We start from the raw sequence: 19,273 nt of genomic DNA, 5'->3' as shown, positions 1-19,273 counted from the left end.
AAAAAGGACAGCAGCAACAAATGCTGGAGAGGATGTGGGGACAGAGGGACCCTTTTACATTGCTGGTGGGAATGTAAATTGGTACAGCCTCTGTGGAGAGCAGTCTGGAAAACTCTCAGAAGGCTAGACATGGACCTTCCATATGACCCAATAATTCCTCTCCTGGGGTTATACCCCAAGGACTCCATAACACCCAACCAAAAAGAGGTGTGTACTCCTATGTTCATAGCAGCACAATTCATAATAGCTAAAACCTGGAAGCAACCCAGGTGCCCAACAACAGATGAATGGCTGAGAAAGCTGTGGTATATATACACAATGGAATACTATGCAGCTATCAAGAACAATGAACCCACCTTCTCTGACCCATCTTGGACAGAGCTAGAAGGAATTATGTTAAGTGAACTAAGTCAGAAAGTTAAAGATGAGTATGGGATGATCCCACTCATCAACAGAAGCTGACTTAGAAGATCTGAAAGGGAAACTAAAAGCAGGACCTGATCAAATTGTAAGTAGGGCACCAAAGTAAAAACCCAGTGGTGAGGGGTAGACATGTAGCTTCCTGGGCCAGTGGGGGGTGGGAGTGGGCGGGAGGGATGGGTCACGGTCCTTTGGTGATGGGAATGGTGTTTATGTACACTCCTAGCAAAATGTAGACATATAAATCAGTAGTTAATTAATATGAGAGGGGGAAATCAATTGTATGTCTCAAAGGTTCTCAAAAGACAAACTGAATCTTTTTAATAGATAGGCTACGTATTTGATATGCGGACTCTCTCAAAAGCCTAGACCAAGTAGATTAGAAGCTTCCAATAGCACAGCTATATACAAGATACTGGGTACTGTACAGCAAACCATAACAAAGGGACTTTTCAAAGTTAACCCAATTAACAAATAATGTGATGATAATATTAACTATTGATTGTCTTTTTGAACCCTAAGACAGCAGGAACCTCACATCTTCACTATAGAGCCCCTACTTCCCCCAGTCCTGGCACCCTTGGATAGGGCTCACTTTCCCGTATGCATCTCCCAATCCATACCAAATAATATTGCATCCGCCGATCACAACCTAACCAAAGCAACGATTGCCATCTCAACATGCTTCACCTCAGAGTGTATCCAGAGACTTCACGTGTGGAATGACAACCCTTCAGCTTCATTACTCGGGTGAGACCTTTCCTTTTATAGTACAATCTAATTTCATCTCAGGTAGTTCACTTTCTAACAAAGTCCCATAACCTAGACATACACCAGTTTCTGTGAGAGAGAGCGTATGTGCACACGTATCCATAAACTACTGCAAAATATATACCTGAAAGCAGGACTACACTAGAGTTTGCAGTGAGTACCTCCCTAACACTTCCTCTCCACTATTCCAAACTTGGGATCCATGATTGCTCAACAAATTGTTTGGCTTTGTATGTTAACTCTCTTTTCAATCACCAGGTTCCAGATGCCACCAGGATGCTGGCTAGGCTTCCCTGGATTGAAGACCCCACCAATGTGTCCTGGAGCTCAGCTTCCCCAGAGACACACCTTACTAGGGAAAGAGAGAGGCAAACTGGGAGTATGGACCGACCAGTCAACGCCCATGTTCAGCGGGGAAGCAATTACAGAAGCCAGACCCTCTACCTTCTGCAACCCTCAACGACCCTGGGTCCATGCTCCCAGAGGGCTAGAGAATGGGAAGGCTATCATGGGAGAGGGTGGGTTATGGGGATTGGGTGGTGGGAATTGTGTGGAGTTGTACCCCTCCTACCTTATGCTTTTGTTCACTAATCCTTTCTTAAATAAAAAATTAAAAAAAAAAAAATAATAATAATAATAATAATAACTACAACAACAATAAAACAACAATGGCAACAAAAGGAAAAATAATAATAAAAAAATATTTTAAAAATTTTTTATCCATACTCCCAGTGGGGGAGAAATGACAGGGGGAAGATGACCAAAGGACTCTGAACTCTAACTTCATCAGGAACTGGAGAGGAGGAAAAAGGGAGGGACATTTGCATGTGATAATAAGTGTAGGTGATTTGGGAAGGAAAAGAAGAGGGGACCCCTCCAAAAAAGAAGACCAAATATAGACACATCACACATCACCATGCACAAGGACTCAGGTTCAAGCCCCCAGTCCCCACCTGTGGTTGGGAAGCTTTCACAAATGGTAAAGCAGGGCTATTGCTATCTCTCTCTCTCTCTCCCCCTTTACCTCCACATTCTATCTCAATTTCTCTCTGTCCTATCAAATGAAAAGAAAGGGGGGGAGGAAAATTGGCTGCCTAGAGTGGTGGAAGGGAGGGAGGAAAGAAGGTAACGAGTTGTGCTCTAGTTGACAGAAATATCTGGAAACGTGTCTCAGCAAGAACAAAAACTGTTAGATTAGGATCATCAATAAAAGGCGATAATCCAGGAGTGGGAGAGCTCAGCCCAAGAGCACAGGACTTGTTTGACATGCCCACCATCTTCAGTGACCCTGAAGCCTATGCCTGGGCACCTCACTGGCATTTCTGCTACCAGAGCCAGAGCCCTTTAAGGATGGGAAGTGGTGGCTGTCCCCAAGGTCTGCACAGGAAGGACAGACCACAGATAAGGAACTATGAACTTGCCTCTGAGTCTGACAATCTCTTTAGTCTTTCCAGTCAGTCTTTCCACCTTGCCTTAGCCAAACATCTCAGACCCCCATGTCTAGTCCCAGGAGCAACCTTGGTCCCTTTGGTTGGTGTGTGGTAGCTGGTCCCAGAAGCTACACGTTCTGTCATAAGCCAGAGCCAAATGGGACTATCTTTCATAAAAATAAATAAATAAATAAATAAATAAATAAATAAATAGGGGGCTGGGTGGTGGCACACCTGGTTAAGCACACATATTGCAATGCTCAAGGACCCGGGATCAAACCCCCGGCCCCCACCTGCAAGGGGAAAGCTTCATGAGTGGTGAAGCAGGGCTGCAGGTGCCTCTCTGTCTCTCTCCCTCTCTATCACCCCCTTCCCTCTTGATTTCTGGCTGTCTCTATCCAATAAATAAAGATAATAAAAATTCAAAAAAAATATTTAGAAAAAATAAAATAAAATAAAATAAATAAATATTTACCCAAAAAATGAAAGTTGGCTTACCTCATCTATTGAAATAGACTTCATATGTGTCTCTTGCAACCAGCCTTAGCTCCCAGTCCTGGTACTAGCCCCTCCCTCACATGTGGGGTCAGGAAGGCCCTCTCTCCTCTCTGCAGAGAAGCCTAAAATGTCTGTACCCATGCTTACCCTCTCCTGTCCCCTGTCTCTCTATGAGAAAAGCCAAACAACAATCTGGCTCTTGTATTTGCTACTCTGAACTTCATTTTCCTCTGGGTCTCTTATCTACTCTGTTCAAAGCCAGTGTCTATTACCACTTTGCAGCCAACATGGCCAGAGATGAAAGATTCTGTCATTATTTCCCCTACATAACAAATCACAAGGCTGTTTTATCCCATTCCTTGATTGCCTCTCTTTCAAGACTCATTGTTTCTAACTATCAGAAGCACATATGAATTTCCTGTTTATGCCTTTTCTCTTCCATTCCCTGCAAACACTTAGCCATTTATTCATTTTTATCAACACAAACATCGGTAACACTTCGGAATAATCGGCTCCGCTATGATAGCTCATTTATTATTCATTGCAATAACCTTCAACTCACTCCACATCAATAAAGCCAAGAAGGAGTCAGCTCAGCCCATCCACATGGCTGGTTGTGCACTGTCTGGGTGACCACAGGAAGCCTCCGCCTGCCTCAGCTGAGGCATGATGCCTCAGATCTCCAGGTTCTTTTGGAAAGTGGGCTGAATTTAATCAGGGTCTCTGGGGTCCATGGAAAACCACCCCACAGATTTCCCAGTTTCCACCAATGTAAGGTTATAGAGTGAGGGATCTTTTGCCTCAGACAGCCTGAATTTGAATCCCAGCTGTGCTGTTCCCTAGGATATGACTACAAACAAGTGGCTTCACCTTGAAATCTTAAGATTCTTCACCTGGAAAATGAGGTTATTGTTATCTATTGGCAATGGTCGCACAAGGGGAAATGGTGGTGGCACACTCAATTGAGTACACGTGCCACCAGGTTCAGGTCCGAACCCCCACCTGCAGGGCAGAGGCTTCATGAGTGGTGAAGCAGGTCTGTAGGTATGTCTTTCTTGCTCCCTTCTTATTGCATCATCCTCTCTCAATTTCTCTGTCCTATCAAATAAAATAGAAAAAAGGAAAGTGATGGTGCTGTTGTGTATGATACAGCAAATCCTAACAAAGGGATTTTTCAAAGTTAACCCAATTGCCAAATAATATGATTACAGCAATAACTATCTATTGCCTTCTTAAACCGTAAGACAGCAGGAAAGTCCTGCTTCCCCTATAGAGCCTATATTTCCCCCAGTCCTGGAACCTCTAGGGTTAGGCTCACTTTCCTGCATGCTTCTCCCAATTCATAACAAATGTGCTGATCCCAACCTAATCAATGCAATGAGCACCACCTCAGCATGCTTCACTTCAGACTGTGTCCAGAGACATCAGGCATGGAATGTCAACCCTTCAGCCTCATTACTCGGGTGAGACCTTTCCTTTCATAGGATTCTCTAATTCTATACCAGGAGGTTCACTTCTTAACAAAATCCCATAACCTGGATACAGACCAAGTCCCGTGAGATAGAGCATATGTTCACAAGTATCCATGAATTGGGGCAAAATATATACCTGAAAGCAAAAGTGGACAATAGTCTGCAGTGAGTCAGTATAAAGTTCCTAATGAAATAGTGTGTACTTAGACTTAGATACCTTCCTTACCTACTTCCTATTACACTTCCCTCAGTCACTCCAAAGGTAACCTTATCAAAGCAAGGACTGCAAAAACTGAATAAGGACAAGAGACTGGCATATTTTAATGATGACTCTTTAGTCACTATCAGGCCACCCCATTAGCTGGGGCACTAGTTGGGGAGTCCTGAGATTCCCAATCAGACATGATGGGCCTAGAACTCCAATAAATCCCTCTCTCCATTGTTACCAGTCATTCCTATCAGGAACAACACAATAGGCCCCTTTGTAGGCCCCTATAGGACCTTGCCCTCAGATTGGATGGTAGAGAACAACAATGGTAGAGAATGTTCCATTGTCTGAAGGGAAGATGGACAACATACTCTATGCTCCACCTGAGGAAGATGGGTCCTGAAATCGGGGTATCTTGGAATGTTCCAACTTATGGCCACAGAATGTGAGCTCAGATCTACAGGGATGCAGAGGTCACATAGGCTCTTAAGCTGTATATGGGCCCCAGGTCAGATCAAATTGATGGGGTTTACAGTCAACAATATTTATACAACTTTCCCATATTTGGGAGCTACTCTCTTCTCTGATCCAGTTTTCTGGTCCTTTTTCCAGCCATGACACCATCTCCCCAGACAATAATTTGGATCTATCTGCATATCAGATTTGAGGCTCATGGGAAAAAAAAAAAAAACTAGCATAGTCACAGGCCCTTTGGAATAGAACTAAAATAGGCCTGCTATCTATCTACAAAATGGAGACCCCCTAACTCTTCATCTGCACTATTCCAGCCTTTAGGTTCTTGATTAGTCAACAACTTGTTTGGCTTTATATGTTAACTCTTTTTTCAGCCACCAGGCTCCAGATGCTAACATGATGCCAACCAGACTTCCCTAGACAGATAACCACAGCAATATGTCCTGGAGCCTCGCTTCCCCGAGCCCTTCCCCACTAGGGAAAGAGACAGGCTGGGAGTATGGATCAACCTGTCAACACCCATGTTCATCGGAAGCAATCACAGAAGCCAGACCTTCCACCTTCTGCATCCCATAATGACCGTGGGTCCATACTCCCAGAGGGATAAAGAATAGGAAAGCTATCAGGAGAGGAAATGAGATGCAGAGTTATGATGGTGGGAATTGTGTGCAATTGTACCCTTCTTATTCTATGGTTTTGTCAATGTTTCCTTTATATATTTAAAAAAAAGGGAAAGAATAAGAAAAAATAATGATCACACAAACTATGTGAACCACGTGATGCTGACACAAAGTAGAAGCATTACTAGCACTCACTGAATCTAGTTTTCTGGCTCTGTAGCAATAGACAGATGCAGTAAAGCAGTTATACACGTAGACTTCTAAGCCAAGCATTGGTTTTATTGGGACATATCTTCACTTCCCAGGTCAGTGACCTTGTACAAGTTACTTAAACCCCTCTGAGCTCCCATTAAAAGAAGGCTGGTAATAACCCTCCTGCAGAGAGTAGTTATGAGGATTAGATGTCTTAGTGCACAGGAAAAATTTACACATTGCCTGGGGCATGCTAAGAACATACATAGCAAATGCACAATGAGCTGGTGTTACTACCATTATTAATAGATGCCAAAGTGTCAGGCCCTACATATCAGGGAGGAAAGTACCAAGGGTACTTCTCTTGCTTTGATATATGCACTACCAGTAGATTTTTTTTTAGCCCTCACAGTCTCTCCTGGGTTGAGGTGTCCCTGGGCACTAGAGTCCTCTCAGCCACCTCCTACCTCAGCTTCCTCTCTAGCTGCAGGCAGGGTCAGCTATAGAAATCCCCAAATCTGGTAAAGCCACTGACATTGACTCTGTCCTTGGCTTAGAAGCTGCACTAAGCCAGAGACAGTAGATATGTAAGGTTGGTCACAGAGCTAAAGCTATCAGCACTGCATGTCCCATGCAATGGGGAGAGTTCTATGCCCTAACCATTGGGGCACATAGCAGTGCACAGGCCCTGGGAGAGCTATCTTTTGTCCCTAGTATACCCCAGGGCGTAGTGAGGCTTTTCTTTTTTCTTTTTTTTTTTTAATTTTTTAAATATTTATTTATTCCCTTTTTGTTGCCCTTGTTTTTATTGTTGTAGTTATTTGTTGTTGTTATTGATTTCTCAACCCTGGGCCACTTTTTTATTCAGATAGACATACAGAGAGAAGGGAGAGGAAGATTACAGCACTGGTGCTTCCTCCATTGCCATGGCACTTCCTATGTGGTGCCAGGGCTCCAACCTGAGTCCTATGCATACCAATGCAGGCACCCTTGCCTGTGAGCTGTCTTTCCTGCCATAGTGAGACTTTCCTTCAGGTAACCTACGCATGCTCTGAATTCCCCTCCACCCCACTTCTGTTGGATTATGATGACTTCCTGCCAATATTTCCCACGAGAGAGAGAGAGAGAGAGAGAGAGAGAGAGAGAACAGGAGAGGAGAGGAGAGGAGAGGAGAGGAGAGGAGAAGAGAGGAGTAGAGTAGGGGAGGGGAGGGGAGGGGAGGGGGGGAGAGGAGAGGAGAGGAGAGGAGAGGAGAGGAGAGGAGAGGAGAGAGAGGAGATATAGAGGAAGAAAGGAAGGGAGGAGGAAGGAAAGAAAAGTGGTGAGCATTTATATAAACAGCCCAGAGACAGCCATAATGAGGCATTATGTAGGGTGGAAGAGAAAGAGAACTTATGACCAGGATTAGCATGGATCACTATGGTGGGACAAATGCTGGTTCCCTTTCCAGATACCTCCATGTCCTGCTCTGGTAAGCCGTGGTGAGACAGATAATGTTCTTGAAGCATCACTAACCATAATAAGGTTGTTCAAACCCTAGCAGCGTTGAGAGACAAGTACACTGCAGCATTCTCAATCCCATCAGGAGACTTGAAATGGAGGAGAGTGGATTGGTTACCAATAGCTGCAATTTACCCTATTAACAAATTACCCTAACATTTAGCGCTTGAAAACCTAGGATCTCACAGTTCCTGTGGGTTAGGAATCGACCTGACTTAGTCAAGTCCTCTCACAAAGTTGCAGCCAACTGGCATCCATGTCTGTGGTTTCACCTGTGACTCAAGTGGAGGAGGAAGCATTTCCAAGCTTACCTACCTGTCACTGCCTCGTTCAGTCCCTTGCTGACTGTGGTTGGAGACATTCCCCTCACCCCAGTTCTTTGAATGTGGGCCTCTTCATAGTGTGCGACATGGTAGCTGATTTCCCTTAGAGTAACCACCTCGGGCAAACGTCACAGCACTTTCTTTAACTTTTATATTTTCACAATTTTTTTCTCTGACCCTTTGTGCTTATAATAACTGGTAATGATAACTACTCCCCAGAGCTCTGTGTGAGAAATAAAAAAACAAAGGAACTTAAAGACAATGTTAATACACAATGCCGATGTTCAATAATAGTTAACTCTCTGGCCCCTAGATACAAAATGCCTGGCCAGTAACCATCTGGGCAAAAACTAACTAGATACTGGTCCTTCCCTATCTCCCAATGGCACTTCCCCTAGCTCATCAGTGGCTTCCCATCACTTTGGTCACATTCTGTTTGCTTGAACTGAGTCAGTAGGTCTATTCCACTCAAGGAGAAATAATTGCACAAAACCATGGGCACCAGTGGCCATAGGCCCTCCTGGGCAGTCTACAAAGAGGCCAGAAAACTAGAGTCAATAGGAGATTTTTTTTGGGGGGTGGCCTATGTGAAAAATGAGAAAAGTCACAGAATACAGGCAAGATATTTGAAGATGTGTTTTTTGTGGGAAGCAGGTCTGATCTGTCAAAGTCCTGATGATGTAGCCAGAATTCTGGACAGTCGAAACTAGAGTCACACACTCACCTTGCCACCCCCCTCCTGAATGCTCTGAGGTGTGTTACCTGTGTATTGACATATTCTTCCCTCTTGCATGTGTCTTTGCCTTAAGTTCCTCATCAGCTGGTAAACCTCATTTAAACTTAATCACCTCTATGAAGGGCTTGTCTCTAAATACAGTCACTTTATCAGGTGGTGGGAATTCTACTCATAACAATGGGCAAAGAAGCACTTTTTTTTTTTCCCTCCAGGGCTCAGTGCCTGCACCATGAATCCACCGCTCCTGGAGGCCATTTTTCCCCCTTTTTGTTGCCCTAGTTGTTGCAGCCTCGTTGCCGTTATTATTGCCATTGTTTACGTTGCTTTGTTGTTGGATAGGACAGAGAGAAATGGAGAGAGGAGGGGAAGACAGAGAGAGAGGGGAGAGAAAGATAGACACCTGCAGACCTGCTTCACCGCCTGTGAAGCGACTCCCCTGCAGGTGGGGAGCCGGGGGCTCGAACCGGGATCCTTACGCCGGTCCCTGCGCTTTGCGCCACGTGCGCTTAACCCACTGCGCCACCGCCCGACTCCCAGAAGCACTTTTTTTTATAAATATTTATTTATTCCCTTTTGTTGCCCTTGTTTTTTATTATTGTAGTTATTATTGATGTCATTGTTGTTGGATAGGACAGAGAGAAATGGAGAGAGGAGGGGAAGACAGAGAGGGGAGAGAAAGACAGACACCTGCAGACCTGCTTCACCACCTGTGAATCAACTCCCCTGTAAGTGGGGAGCCGGGGACTCAAACCAGTATCCTTACACGGTCATTGCACTTCGTGCCATGTGCACTTAACCCTCTGCGCTACCGCCCAACTCCCACAAAGAAACAATTTAAGGTTCAGAGTCCTGGAAACCACACATTCAGCAGAATTATGTGAAAAGCTGTTGTGCACGATTCTGTCACATGAATGCAGAACATGTTCACCTGGCAACAGGGTTCTCACCCCCACCCTTCCACTATGGGAGGCCCCTTCTGTCACCAGCCCTCACTTCTCTCTCACTGATGTGGTGAACACACCAGTCAGGCACAGCAGAAGGGCCAGGAGATCATCACAGAAGGATTTGAGAAAAAGTGTCATTTCCTGTCAGGTGTGACACCAGCCTGGGTTTATCAGCACAGGTTCACCTGGAGAGAAGGAAGTGGGGCAAAGAGCACTCCAGGGAGCAGTAGGTGTGAGACAGAGGTGGTGTGAATTAAAAGAAAAAAGAAAAAAAAAGGTGTCTCTGATGATGCAAGACAAGTTCCATGATCACCACCATCAGGCTATTTCAGGGTAGGAAGAAGGGACGCATGGGCCTCGCAGTGCTCTATTAGGTCCAGGAGACTGCTCTCACACACCTCTGTGGGGAGCTAGAAAACTGGACATGATTACAGCACTGATTATAATTATGATGACCTTTGGATAGAGAGTGGGGTGGAAGGGGGGATTTTATAATAAAGCATTGAGGTTGAACAAGGAGTGAAGGAGTGAAGGGCCCAGAGAAAGTCTTGAAAAGGGTGGGCAGGAATGGGGTGTGTGTGTGTGTGTGTGTGTGTGTGTGTGTGTGTGTCTGTGTGTGTCTGTGTGTGTCTGTGTATGTGTGTGTGTCTGTGTGTAGAGCAAGAAGAGGAATGACATTAGCAGACCTACTTCTTGCCCAAGGACATTTCTCTGCAGAGTTAGTCTTTCAAAGAACAGAAGCAACAATCCACTCAAGACTTAAGTAGCCTGGAGCCACATGATGTACTCTGCTTGGAATCTTCCTTTTGGTTAGATATGCTGGGACTGTCTGCCTGGCATCAGGGTCTCACTAAAGAGGAAGAAAAAGAAAAAAAAGAAAAATACTGAGGTCATCCTTACCATGTAGTAGGCGCTACTGTACATTCAGCTGCAGCTCAAATTGATCCTTGTATTAACCTTCAGTCACTCCATTTTATAGTCAGGAAACTGAAACACAGAAAGGTTAAATTTCTTGGTCTGATAACTGCACAGCTATTAAAGGGTAGTGCTAGGGTTAAAGCCCGGACACTGTGGCTTGACAGTCCACAGTCTTATCCCACAATGCTTTCCCAGGATGAGAAACAAGCTAGGAATCAGAGGATATGGAAAACAGAAAATCCATTCATTTTCTTGCTTTGTTTTTCCTCTTATCATGAGAATAATGTGAGAGCCACTGTTACTCCATATTTCCTAAAGCAGTCATCTTGACATCCTGGCCTTAGACAAAAACCTCATACTTCAGCAGCTCTACTTTATCCCTTAAAAATCAACTCAGGCCTTTTACCTATCAGCAGATGTCTGGTGCAGCTGCACCTTGTCCTGAAAAACCAGACTCAGTGGCTCCACTTAGCAGCAGTTGTCCGGTAAGCCTTATCAGCCATTGAGGTATGGTCAAGGATTGTGATCAAAGAAATTCCTAACCAGCAGGTCTGGGCCCAAAGTAACCCCTCAAGCCCAAAAGCAACCCCCCAAGCTCTCCCTTCTACCGTGTATAAAAAGAAACTGTTTTCCCTTCCTAGGGGCTCACAAGCTAACTTTTGGAAAGCTTGTGGGTCCATGCTTAAGCGTGCTTTAATAAAAAGGCTCTTTGTTTTTGCAAGTGGTTCTAGTCTCCTCTCTGCGGGAATTGGGATCAAAAATCTGGGCACAACAAATAACATATGATGGGCCTACACCTTTAACAGATCCCTCTCTACATCATCACTGGTCATCTCCATCAGGAACAACATCATAAATCCTCTTGCGGGCCTCTACAGGAAATCAGCCTCAATATAGAACAGCAGTGGTAGAATTGCCCCAGTCTCCAGAGGGAGGTTGGGTCCTGAAATGAGTGAAGCCTAGAATGTTCCTAGCTATGATCATAGAATGCAAGCTCAGACTGACAGGGATGCAAAGGTTACACAGGCTCCTGTGCTAAATATGAATAGATATGGGCCCCAGATCAGATCGATGGGGTTTACAGTTAATGGTATTTATATATTTTCCCATATTTGGGAGCTATTCTCTGCCCTGATATAGCTTTCTGGTCCTATCCTCAACTCTGACACAATCCCCCTAGCCACTACTCCTAGCCCACCTGCATGTTAGCTGTTGGGCTAGTAGTAAATTAGTAAAGTCATGGGCCCCTTGGAATATATCTATAATAAACTTTCTAGCTCCTTCCAACATGAAGACCCCAATTTTCATCCACTATATTCTCATCTTTAGGTTCCTGATTATTAAAAAGTTTGTTCTGTTTTATATCTTAATGCTTTTCAGCCACCACGTTGCAGATGTTACCATGACACCAACCTGACTTCCCTGGGCAGACGACTTCACCTGCTTCCTGGAACCCCCACCTCCCCAGAGCCCTGCCCCCACTAAGGAAAGATAGAAACAGGCTGGGGATATGAATTGACCTGTCAATGCCCATGTCCAGTGAAGAAGCAATTACAGAAGCCAAGACCTTTCACCTTCCGCTCTCCATAAAGATCTTTGGTCCATACTCCCAGACAGATAAAGAATAGGAAAACTTCCAATAGAGGGGAAGGGATATGGAACTTTGGATGTAGGAATTGTGTAGAATTGTACCCCACTTATATAACACTCTTGTCAATCATTATCAAATCACTAATAAAAAGTTATATGAAAAAAAGCAAAATAATGTATTTTAAACTACTGAGATTTAGGGCTCATTTGTTACCCCAATGTAACAGAAGCTGACTAACGCACTTATTACATAAAGTTTTTATTACCTAAAGCAAGTAAGAACCTCTGTGAGCCTTACTTTATATTTCTCTATAGAAATGGACTCAGTGACAGTTTCTATTGAATGGGAGTTTGTGAGAATCACATGAGATGACTTAATATAGTATCAGGTACAGAGTAAGGGCCCAATAAATGTTAGTTGCTATTATTATTATGTTGTTCTCTAGCCTACAATGAGGCTTCCTCAGAAAGTGAGTTCTCCAGAGAAAATACATTATTCCTGCAGGGCTCACCCCAGCTTGTTTGTTAAAAGTACTTACTTTCCCTTCCTAATGGCCCTGTCAGGCCTATGTTGTCCCCACCAAGATGACAAGGGAAGTGGCAAGAAAAGTTCCCAGGTTCCAGCAGGCCTGTGTGCAGGAAGCCCATAGCCATTAATGAATCCCCATGGAGAGGTCCAGATTAGTCCTAGTTTAATACCCCGAAATAGCAGGGTGTCATTTATCCATGAGCTATGGCCTCTCCCTGTTGCCTGTGCTTTATGAGTTATTTATGAGGCAATTTACACAGTTTCACACTGGCTGCCCATTATGCTGCTATCTGCTAACCACTAGGAGGGTTGCTGAACCCACAGACAAAATGGTCATCCCCCTGCCTCACTTTTGCCAGTGACAATGAGTCAGCACTTCTCTCCCAGTGCTGGAAGTTTGCTCCCTGGGAAGAGAAGCCCAAAGCAAGTGAGCAACTCAGAACACACCCAGGGGCTTGTGGTGAAAGACCAGGCTCTAGAAAAAGCCACTGAGAAAGTCAGCGGTTGCAAGAAGTTATTTACTATGTACTACAGAGGGAAGGTTTTCAGGCTGTCCTCTTAGAGACACCCCTTGGATTATTCCAAGGTGGGGAAATGACAAATCTTATGAAGTGTTTTACAAATGGCTTGGCACATAGAAAATACTCAGTCAATGCCACTGATGCTGTTCTCATGCTTAAAACCTACAGACCACCTAGTGCTCATCCTCACAGACAACCTACTCTAATAGACTGTCAGTTTCCTGCTACAAGTTCAGTCCCCTGGTACAAAAGCTTTCGATGCCAGCTTCACAGCACTATCAACTTCTTAGAGGATCCTCTGACAAACAAATGAGGATCAGAAAGACAGCCTGAGACTCCACATGTACATCGCAACCCAGGGCGACACTATCTATGCAATGCTGCCCACGGCTGTCAAATTGTTATCTTTCAAGTTCAACTTCTTGTCTTTGAAGTTCTTGATTAGGGTGGATTCTATGTTCCAACTACTGCTGCAAATTCTGTCCCTAATTACCACTGTGGCCTCACAGGAGGTTCTGTGACTGAATCTACACTCCTTGTCATTTTCAGACAGAGACATATAAAGGACAAGGGAGACAGCATAAGGGTTCTGGAAAAGATTTTCATGCCTAAGGCTCCAAAGTTACAGGTTCAACCCCACCAACATCATTAGCCAGCACTGATTAGAGCCCTGAGCTCTCTAGATCTTTCTCTCTGTACCTCCCTAATAAAATAAACTATTCTTTTAAAAAGAGAAACAGTGGAGGGAGGACTATGGAGCAGCAGCAGCTGTGTTTCTCTCCTCTCCTCTCCTCTCCTCTCCTGGGTCAACCATGAATACCAAAGGAGACCACCTGGGACTGCAATAAGACAAGACAGGACTAGAATGACTTCAGGAATACACCAAATCACCAATAAGTGCAAACACATGTGGTTCATGGACAGAGAGAAGCCTAGGGAGAGATGAAGTGGCTGGTAACAGTCTGGCAGTTTACCAGTTGAGAAACCACCTCCAGTCTGTTTCACCAAGAAAAAGATGGCTGAAGGGAGGAGAGGACTCCCCTAAGACTCACCAAATGCAACTGTGAGTCTCGATTGCTACTGCCCTCAGAATCTGGAGCAGCAGCAGTGAGGCTCTGTGCCAACACCAGGGGATAGAGAACTAACTAGGAAACTCAGGAGAAGATGTATACCTGGGTGGCCTAGCAGTGGGGCTGTGAGAGTCTCTTTGCATAACCACTGGATTATTTCTGACCCACCCTGCTTTATCTCTTGGTCAGAAGTCAGTGATTAAGCTAAGAAGCCTACTTATACTTTAAAAGCCCTCAGGCTCCCATAGCCTACAGGAAAGGAAAATAACAAAAGAGGCTTTTAAGCCACTGTGCTCCAACTCAGGGATTAAAATACTATTGAAACAACTGTCAATTTCCACTCCTGTGAACCCTTTAATTACCTTACTTAGACACAAGTCAATCCAGGCAAGAGTGATCAGTAATTTGAAATGTACTGAGAGAGTGACCTCATAACATACTATATAAAATGGTTAAACCAACAAGAAGAAATATTGCAGATATGAACCAGGACAAAAGTCCAGCTAAAAGCCCCCAAAGGGTGAAGCACAAAATAATGCGGTCAATATCCAAATACTAGGTAAGGAAATAATAACAGGAGTGAGTAAACAGTTTGAAAGAATTGTCATCAGAAATGCAGAAACGACAAATGAGACTCTGGAAGAAAACACTAATTATCTCAAGGTTATTAGAGAGCTGAAAGCTGAAATAGCTGAGCTAAGAACACAACTAGCTGAACAAGCTAAAACAGTATCAGAACAAGGTAACAAAATAGATGAACTCCAGAAAACAGTAGAGGGAAGAGAGAATAGAATCAATGAGGCTGAAGACAGAATTAGCAAGATTCAGGACAAACTAGAAACAACTAAAAAAGGAATAAGAGATCTCAAAAAGAGATTAAGAGATTCTGAAAACAACAACAGAGACCTATGGTATGGCTTCAAACGAAATAATATACGCAATATTGGCTTACCAGAGAAGAAAGAGAGGGAAGGGAAAAAAGCATTCTTCAGGACATAACAGCTGAGAACTTCTCTAGATTAGACAACATCAAAGACATAAACATTCAAGAAGCCCAGAGGGTCCCAAAAAGAATTAAACCAGACTTAAAACACCAAGATACATCATATTTAGAATGGAAATGAATGAGGATTAAAAAAGGATCCTGGAGGCTGCAAGAGAAAAACAAAGAGTCACCTACAGAGGAAAACCCATAAGATTAGCAGCAGACTTCTCCACAAAAACACTACAGGCCAGAAGAGAATGGCAAGATATCTATCAAGTGCTCAATGAGAAAGGCTATCAACCAAGACTACTGTATCCTGCTAGACTCTCATTCAGACTACATGGAGGCATAAAAACCTTCTCAGACAAGCAACAGTTGAAAGAATCCACTATCACTAAGCCTTCCCTGAAAGAAGTTCTGAAAGGTCTCCTATAAACAGTCAGACCACCATAAATAGGCCATATATCAGAACACTCTAAAACTCTAAAAGAATGGGGTTAAAATATCTTCAATCTTTGATATCAATAAATGTCAATGGCCTGAATGCACATATTAAAAGGCACAGAGTAGAAATATGGATCAGAAAACACAACCCAACAATATGCTGTCTAGAATAGGATAGAAAATTATCATACAAGCCAATGAGCCACAAAAAAGGGCACGTACAACTATTCTCATATCTAACATGGTAGACTTTAAAATCAATAAAATTAAAAAAGATAGGGATGGACAGTACTTAATGCTCAGAGAAGCAGTCAATTAAGAGGACTTAACAATTATTAACATCTATGCAACCAATGAGAATCCATCTACATATATCAAACATCTACTGAAAGACCTATAGCAACATATTAACAGCAACACAGTCATAGTAGGGGACTTCAACAACCCACTCTCTCAACTTGACAGATCACCCAGGCAGAAAATCAATAAAGACATGAGAGAGCTAAATGAGGAGATAAATAAACTAGAACTACTGGACATTTTCAAAGTCATTCACCCTAAGAAACAGGAATACAAGGTCTACTCAAGTCCACATGGGTCATTCTCAAGGATAGACCATATGGTAAGCCACAAAGACAGCATCAGCAATTCAAGAGCATTGAAATCATCCCAAGCATCTTCTCAGACCACAGTGGAATTAAACTAACACTTAACAATCAACAAAAGATTAGTAATAGTTCCAAAATGTGGAAGTTCAACAGTACACTCCTTAACAACTACTGGGTCAAAGAGGAAATCAAGGAAGAAATCAAAATTTTTCCAGAGTTCAATGAAAATGAAGACACAAGCTATCAAAATATTTGGGACACAGCTAAGGCAGTACTAAGAGGGAAGTTCATAGCCATACAAGCACACGTTAAGAAACAAGAAAAATCACAAATAAATAGCCTGATTGCACATCTTAACGACCTAGAAGAATAAAAACAAAGGAACCCTAAAGCAACCAGAAGGACAGAAATCACTAAAGTTAGGGCAGAAATCAATAACATTGAAAATAAGGAAACGATACAAAAGATCAACAAAAGTAAATGTTGGTTCTTCGAAAGAGGGAACAAAATCAACAAACCTTTAGCCAGTCACACAAAACTGGGACACAAAAAATGGAGAAGACCCAAATAAATCAGATCATAAATGAAAGAGGACATATCACAACAGATACCGCAGAAATTCAGCATAGCAAGCGAGACTTCCATGGACAACTATATGCCACCAAGCTAGAGAACCTGGAAGAAATGGACAATTTCCTAGATACCTACGAACTTCCAAAATTAAGGAATGAAAACTAGTTAACCAGTAGCGCAGTGGGTTAAGCGCACATGGCATAAAGCGCAAGGACCAAAGGAAGGACCCCAGTTCGAGCCCCCGGCTCCCTACCTGCAGGGGAATCACTTCACAGGCGGTGAAGCAGGTCTGCAGGTATCTCTCTTTCTCTCTCCCTCTCTGTCTTCCCCTCCTCTCTCCATTTCTCTCTGTACTATCCAACAACAGAAATAATAACTACAACAATAAAACAACAAAAGCAACAAAAAGAATAAAGAAATAAATATTAAAAAAAATAAAACTAGTTAACATGAACAGGCCCATCACAGCTAATGAAACTGAAACAGTTATCAAAAATCTTCCCAAAAATAAAAGTCCTGGACCATATGGCTTTACAAATGAATTCTACAAAACCTTCAAAGAAGAACTTATACCTGTACTTTTAAAAGTCTTCCAGAAGATTGAAGACACCGGAATACTCCCTGCCAACTTCTATGAAGCCAACATCACTGGGATATGAAAAGCAGACAGGGACACAACCAAAAAAGAAAACTACAGACCAATATCTCTGATGAACATAGATGCTAAGATATTGATCACAATTCTAGCCAACTGGATACAGCAGTATATTAAAAAGATTGTTCATCATGACCAAGTGGGGTTTATCCCAGGCATGCAAGATTGGTTTAATATACGTAAATCAATCAACGTGATCTGCCACATCAACAAAAGCAAGACCAAAAACCACATGGTCATATCAATACATGCTGAGAAAGCCTTTGACAAAATAAAACACCCCTTTATGAGATATGATCCAGGAACTGAGCTTGTGGTGGCGAGGCCATTCAAATCTTTATTCATCTGAGCATCCCAGAGTTGTGCAGTAGCACACCGGGTTAAGCCACCTGGCACAAACCGCAAGGGCCTGTGTCAGCCTCCTGGTTCTCATGCACATGCTCCTTTAGGCCAGAAAATGGAAGACCCAAGTCAGAAAAAAAAGTGGCTTGACAATGCTATACATGGTTAGGAAAGAGGCAGAGAAGGGACTGCCTTAGCAACTGTTGCTAGGGGGTTAACTGGTAGGATTAATAATACCCTGCTGGGAAATACTAGGAGACCTTAAGTCATTTGTTAGACAAAACAGAACATTGATACGTAGATAATAAAAGAGTGGGCCATTGTATCAAGGAATGCAGGGTGAAGCAGGGGAGCTGGCTTAATGTTTTAAGGAATGCCTAGGCCCTGGAGGTAGAAAAATGCAGGGTTTGTGGAGACTGGAAGTAGCTGACAGGGAAGCAACAACTGGGACCCTTATTTTCTCCCCAACTCTACCTTAACAAGAGGGAGTCTGACAGGGAGCTTCATTTCCTCAGTTTCCCATTTCTCAGTGGGAAAAGCCTCACCACACTCAATCTGGTTCTCACAGTATTCCAAGCAAAAACACTACAAAAAATGGGAACAGATGGTAAATTCCTGAAGATAGTGGAGTTTATATATAGCAAACCTACAGCAAACATCATACTCAATGGTGAAAAACTGGAAGCATTTACCCTCAGATCAGATACTACACAGGGCTGCCCACTATCACCATTACTGTTCAACATAGTGTTGGAAGTTCTGGCCATAGCAATCAGGCAGGAGCAAGGAATTAAAGGGACACAGATTGGAAGAGAAGAAGTCAAACTCTCCCTATTTGCAGATGACATGATAATATACATAGAAAAACCAAAGGAGTCCAGCAAGAAGCTTTTGGATATCATCAGGCAATACAGTAAGGTGTCAGGCTACAAAGTTAACATTCAAAAGTCAGTGGCATTCCTCTATGCAAACAGTAAGGTAGAAGAAGTTGAAATCCAGAAATCAATTCCTTTTACTATAGCAACAAAAACAATAAGATATCTAGGAATAAACCTAACCAAAGAAGTGAAAGACTTGTATACTGAAAATTATAGGTCACTACTCAAGGAAATTGAAAAAGACACAAAGAAGTCGAAAGATATTCCATGTTCATGGGTTGGAAGAATTAACATCATCAAAATGAATATATTACCCAGAGCCATCTACAAATTTAATACTATCCCCATCAAGATCCCAACCACAGTTTTTAGGAGAATAGAACAAATGCTTCAAATGTTTATCTGGAACCAGAAAAGACCTAGAATTGTCTAAACAATCTTGAGAAAAAAGAACAGAACCAGAGTCATCACACTCCCAGATCTCAGATTGTATTATAGGGTCATTGTCATTAAAACTGCTTGGTACTGGAACATGCATAGACACACTGACCAGTGAAATAGAATTTAGAGCC

The 19,273-nt window shown here is 43.0% G+C and overlaps 1 long non-coding RNA gene across 1 annotated transcript in view; it reads right to left on the bottom strand.

The window, feature by feature from the left end:
* Positions 1 to 19,273, bottom strand: part of LOC132541907 (uncharacterized) — a 52,630-nt gene that overhangs the window by 21,876 nt on the left and 11,481 nt on the right. The window contains exon 2 of the long non-coding RNA XR_009553019.1: positions 10,489 to 10,575. This is a non-coding gene — a long non-coding RNA (uncharacterized LOC132541907). The remainder of the gene's footprint in view (positions 1 to 10,488; positions 10,576 to 19,273) is intronic.

This window comes from Erinaceus europaeus, chromosome 1, assembly GCF_950295315.1.
Source record: "Erinaceus europaeus chromosome 1, mEriEur2.1, whole genome shotgun sequence".
Lineage (NCBI taxonomy): Eukaryota > Metazoa > Chordata > Mammalia > Eulipotyphla > Erinaceidae > Erinaceus > Erinaceus europaeus.
The sequence above is the reverse complement of the archived record's forward strand: the minus strand, read 5'-3'. Positions and strand labels throughout refer to the sequence as shown.